At 41.4% G+C, this 6,131-nt stretch overlaps 1 pseudogene; it reads right to left on the bottom strand.

The window, feature by feature from the left end:
• Positions 1–362: 362 nt before the first annotated feature.
• LOC102017257 lies at positions 363–5,394 on the bottom strand (annotated as a pseudogene).
• Positions 5,395–6,131: the final 737 nt, after the last annotated feature.

Below are 6,131 nucleotides of genomic sequence, written 5' to 3' on the forward strand. Positions count from 1 at the left end.
TGGATGTCAGCTTCCCCTTAAAACCTAGGATAAGTCCACTGTAGAGGTTCTGTGTGGCTGACTTTCAAAAGGGATGAGAATCAAGCCAAAAAAACTATCTACTTACCTCTTAACTTGAGGCCAGTTCACAAACACAAATTAATCCTAACCTTGGGTGAAGGTTATTTCAGCTGATACTGAAGGAGCTTCTTGTCAGAGGACTATGTGTTTAAATATTCTTTGCTTTAAAGCAGAAGTCAGTTCATGGCAGTAATGGGGGGAAAATATACCAAATGTACCATGACTACATGTAGCAAAGTTGTTTTTTTGTTTGTTTGTTTGTTTGTTTTTTTAAGATACATAAAAAGGCTTTATTTGCAAAGGGGAAGGAATTTAATCAAACAAGCCAAATCCCATGTCATCATCAGACTCTTCAGACTCCTCCTTCTTCTCTTCTTTCTTCTTCTCTGCTGCAGCCATGGCAGAACCAGCAGCAGGAGCTGCAGAACCAGGGGAAGCAGACAGGGCCGCAGCCCCACCAGCTGGCACACTGGCAAACTTGCCAATCCCCTGGGGGATTACATCTTCAATGTTTTTCCCATCAGTTCACCAGTGACCTTATTAAGCAGGTCATCTTCTGCCTCGATGCCCACACTGTCCAGGGTCTTCTTGATGTCCTTGGGGATGTCGGTGGTGGCGGCACACAAGGCTCACGCGTGCGACCTCCGCGGTGTCCGGCTGCGAAAGGAAAGCATGTACCAAAGTTAAATGTAAATAAAATATAAAGCCTGGATGAAAACAGACTAAATCTAGGGCTGTCTTTATCCACCTGAAGTATCTATCATGCTCTGAACAGGTAATCTACCCCAGAGGTGGCCATGTACATGGCATATGGCAGTAATGTACATGGCAGTAGTGGGGGGAAAGACCTAGGAAACTTACCAGGGACCATGGATTCTCATGATCTTGGAAACCTTCATGACAACGACAGAGATGCTACTTTGATATATTCATTTGTGACCACTGGTCTGTGTGGCTTGTTTGCAGGCAGAGTAGCACAACTCAGTATCTCTGGGCCTTTTCCATTTCCTGTGAGCAGGACTCACAGTCCAATGCAAAATATTGTCAAAACAGTTCCCAGAGACATGCTACCAACAACAGACAAACTACCCAGTCTATTATTGCTGATGGGAAAAGACACTCAAAGTTTGTACTAAAACTGAGCTTTGAGAATACTGGCTTCATTAAATTATAATATTTTCTGATAGAAAAAGAAGATTTTTAAAGAAAGACAACTTTTCAGTTTTAGGATTTCAGGCGGTATTGGGAGAAAGCTGTCTGTACCTCAGGACAAAGTCACTGCTTCTCATGAGTTTGGCAGGGCCCCATGGGAAGTGTATGCAACTCAGGGAGCTGATTCACAAAGTGACTTGGCCTGCCCCTGAGATAGTATAGACACTTTCCCTCTTGTTCCCCATGTAACCACCAAGGCATGATGAAGATTGGATGTTCTTCCTGTTCCAGATCTTGCCCTCCCCTTGGATTCTCTGTAAACATCCTCTCATGCTGATTGTACAAGTAAATATACCACAGCTGTTGGGGGTCCTTTCTCCCTTCAGGAGAAGGGCTGTAGCTGACCTGAGCTTTCTGACTCTGGTCTTCATCCTCCACCATCCTCCCTCTGGAGTTTCAAGAGCTGCACCAGATGTGGCAAAGGGGCAGTATAACATGTGGTCATAAGCACAGGCTTTGCAATCAGATTGCCTGAGTTAACTGTGCTCTAATTTTGAGACATTTACTTAGCTGCCTGTGCCTCAGTTTTCTCATCTGTAAAAGGAGTGCAAAGATCCTCCCTGTCTCACAAGATTATTGTGAGAATTATGTTAATCACTAGATGAGACAGAAAACACTTAAAATGATATCTGATAGAGTTAAGTGTTAGTATGTGGGCTATTATTGATGCTATTACTTATCACATGTAGGAAAAGAAACTTGATCCAGTTTACCCTCCTCCTGGAAACAAATTAAAGTTTGTTTTATTTAATCCCTACATTATCAAGACATGAATATTGCTCATGATTTTATTTACCATAGCCTGCTTATTACACTCACCTATTCAATATATATTTTTTGGATAATTAATATATGCCAGTTGCTGTTCCAGGTGCTAGGAATACAGATATAAATAGGGGGTCCTCTATGTGGAATTTACAGAGCAGAAGAAGGCACAGAAACTAAAAAAACTCCCCCTAACGAGTATACAATACACCAAATACAGAGTGTATCAGATCGTACTAGGAAGAGTGACTATCCAGGGTGGGTAAATCAGGAGGGCTAGGGGTGAGGGTGTTGCAATCTCAAGCAGAGTGGTGAGGGATAGTCTCACAACACAGCAGCTGAAGTTTGAACAGAGACACAAGGATGTGAGGGTAGGAGACATGCACCTGTCCATGGTACTGGCATCCCAGCCAGACAAGATGAAGATGTCCAAGAGGGAAGTAGGCCTGTAGTATTCAAGGAAAAACTGTCAAAGCCAGCATTGCCGGTTTTATGAAAAGCTGTTAGTGTGCACACGACAGAGATGCAGGGGAAGTCACAGATCTGGATAATCTTGCAAGTCTATGCTTTTTGTTCTGATTGGCTAAGACTCCATTATACTTTTAAAGAAATAGATTATTTGAACAGAGATTCAAACACATTGTACAAAAAGGTTTGCCTGTTATGAAACCATGATTTCACATATTTTACCTGCTGCATCTGGTGTGTTTGCTTTACTATTTAGGCAGAAGGCTAAATCTGGAAACTGCCTCCCTTTGATTGGAACATTACCCTTCACTCTATTGGTCACACCTCACTCCTTTGGTCAGATGTTTGCCTATTCTAATACTTCATGAAACTATATATTTTATAGTTTTCTGTGTCTTGCTTCTTTCATTTATCATACTGCTTTTGAGACTCATTCATGCTATTTTGTGCATCCACATTTTGTTGCTTGTTATTGCCAAGTTGAACTCTATAGTATGGATGTATCATAGTTTGCTTATTATTCTGAATGACCTATATTTTAAAAATTTTACTGAGGTACATTTGACAGTCAATAAATTGCATGTGATTAAAATTATAAATTTTTGAGTTTTGACATGCTATATACCTGAGATATGACCACAATCAAGATAATGAACATATCATTAAGCTCTCACTAAACATTCCCATGTACCTCTTTCTGATCTCTCCCTCCCACTCTTCTTTGGCCCCATCCCAAGCATCCATTGATTAGCTCTCTGCATTTTCTATAATTTTCATGTAGTAGAAACTTGATTTTCTCTGGCTCCTCTCACACAGAATGAAAGCATGTATCCAAAGACTTGACAGGGAGTCTCCTGGCTTGTTTGTCTGTAATAGCTAAAAACTGGACAGCCAAGCTGTCCATCAAGAGCTACATGGGTAGAAATTATGGTCTATATGTACAGTGGAATACTACTCAGCAATAAAAGGAATGAAATATGAAGTACCTAAATTCTCAAAATACTTATGCTGAGTGAAAGAAGCCAGATTAAAAAATAGTACTGACTATGTGATTCTACTTGCTTAAGCTTTATTTATTTATTTATTTATTTATTTTCAAATTGTAATTACCAAAAAAGTAGATGAACAGCTTTTAAGTTAGAGTGCAAAATCAGAACACCTTACTGTTTTAAAGGTGCAATAACAAAAAAGAAGGAAATGGGTGAGGGGGAGAAGTTGGCACCTGATCACACACAGACTCAAAGCCTGCATGAGGAGAACTAGATTGCCCTATGGTCTTTTTTTCCTACATTCTGCTGTGTTAATTTTGTCACTGTGATTAGGTTGTAAAATATTGAGGTCAGTGGTCATATTTTTTAAACTTGTCTAGGTCTCAGATGAGTCCATAGTGGATGCTTTTAGTATTTGTTGATTAATATATTTTCTCATTGTGTGAATTATGCCTAAAATATTCTGGACTTAGTCTCCTTAAAACCCAGTGATCTTTCTCAAACCAGATTCACTATTCTCCCCATTAAAATAAGAGACCCTTTGACTTAATGGACTCCATGCTCCCTCTACCACTGCTACTCTGAAGCTTTGTTCTGGATCATCTAACATCCAAAATACCATTTAGAAAGGAAAGCTGAGACCTCTTGGAGAAAAGCCTATTAGATAACCAGATCCACAGAAAATATATCACTTGTCTCATTGAAAATTCAGCCAACATATACTGAGCATCCCCAGGTGCCAGGCACTATGCTAAGCCTTGGTGGTGTTTTGTTTTTGAGCTGCGAACACAGGCTCTGGGGTCAAGTTGTCAGGGTTCAGCTCCCAGCTCTATCACATAATGTTGCAGAATTTGGAGCAAGTTATTTATGTCGTCTTACATTTACCCCTCTATAAAGTGATAATAATAAAAATTATAGATAGTGGTAAAAATTTAAAAATGATATATGTAATGTACTTAGAACAATGCCTGGCACACTTTTACATAGAACTTGAGCATTAAGCCGTGGTCATGAAGAATTTGTGATGCCCAGACACTAGAAGCAGCCATCTAAGAGGAGAGGGCCTGCCCTCAGTGAATGTGCTCTGGGGCCCAGCGGTAAGGGGAAGATGGGCTTTGCAGGATGTCAGCATAAGCTATAGCTGCACAGAAACAACTCTGCAAGGGTGGGACATGTCTGAGCAGTATTGACTTGGCCCTCATTAGTTGCCCATCTTTTTGTTTGACATTCGATTAAAATCATGGCAGGAAAGAACTGGAGGTTAGGGTTTGTGTCAGTCCTTACTTCTCTATCATTGCATTATACTAGCACCCTGGGACTAGGGCAATAGAAAGACAGTTTTATAAGACCAGTAAATAACCTTCAAGGAGACAAAGAATTATTGCATAAGGGATGGTGTATCGTTAATTATTCTCCATCTCTACAGGGGACAGATAGTAGAAATAGGCTCTGCGTTCTACAGGAAAGAGAAGCTGGATACTGGGAAGCACTTCCTGACAAGCAGCTCATGAAACACTGTGCTATATGTAAGGTACAGTGGAGAATGTTCTTACGAGAAGCAATTTTTTGTGGGGAGTACTGAGAACCAAACTCAGGACCTTGCACTTGCCAGGCAGGCACTTGTGCCGCAGAAATATATCCCCGGCCCTAGAAATAATTTTAAAAGGACAAAGTTAGCTACTCATCTGGGACAACTGAGTCATCCTGCTCAGGGATGGTGGTAGCCCCTGGAAGCAGTGAAATAGAGAGAAGGACTCACGGATATTTCTCCTTCTGTGCCAGCACAGCTGGGTCCTGGGGACGCAGAGCTGAACCAGCAAAAGTCATGAGAGCCAAGTAGCTCAGAGTCAAGTGTTCCAAGGACCTGTGAGTAGTGAGGTACAGGAAAGTTGAGGGCCATGGGGAGCCACAGGTGACTGGTCACCTGTTTCCCATGCCAGACCTTGGAAACCTGATAGATGTGCCCAAGGATGATAGCCAGTGCAGGAGTCTACAAGTCTGGCCTGTACAAATGAGAGAGGTAAATCTCCTAGTTCTGTGCTGGAGCTGTTACAAGAGATACTCTTGAGAGTGACCCTTAGTCTGGGTAATTCCGGTTTTCAGTCTGAGAGTTTACGTCACTACCATAGCCCTCTCACCCCTAAATGATTTAATCATCCTCAGAAAGGCTAAGTACAATCTACTTGGTTTGAAAAGTGAACAGCCCTGAAGAAACCAGCCCCTTGTCTTGGCTGAGCAACGCAAAGCACGGACAGGAGCACAGGATTAAAAGTCAGGCAGAAAAATGCCATTGCCTGTTAACCAAGTGCCTGGGTCTATTTATTGAACTCCTCCAAGCTTCTGCTACTGTAAGAAAATGAGGTAATATGTGACAGTACAACTACAACCCTGCTGTAATAATTCTGTGAACTGCAATTAATTATATCACTATCACTGTTGTTCTGAATTCTTCCTTCCGTCTATGGTGTCTCCTGATACAGTCTCAGTATGAAAGGAGTGGGACACATTGCCTTTCATTTGCCTTGGGACCCTGGATCCATTCTCTCCATACTTTCTAAAAAACAGGAAGTAAAACAAAATAAAATAAAAAAACAGGAAGAATTTGTGGGTGCAAGCCCCTGAGATGTCCAGCCTCCA

This window comes from Chinchilla lanigera, unplaced genomic scaffold (genome assembly GCF_000276665.1).
Source record: "Chinchilla lanigera isolate Chin_1 unplaced genomic scaffold, ChiLan1.0 scaffold00100, whole genome shotgun sequence".
In the NCBI taxonomy this organism is placed as follows: domain Eukaryota; kingdom Metazoa; phylum Chordata; class Mammalia; order Rodentia; family Chinchillidae; genus Chinchilla; species Chinchilla lanigera.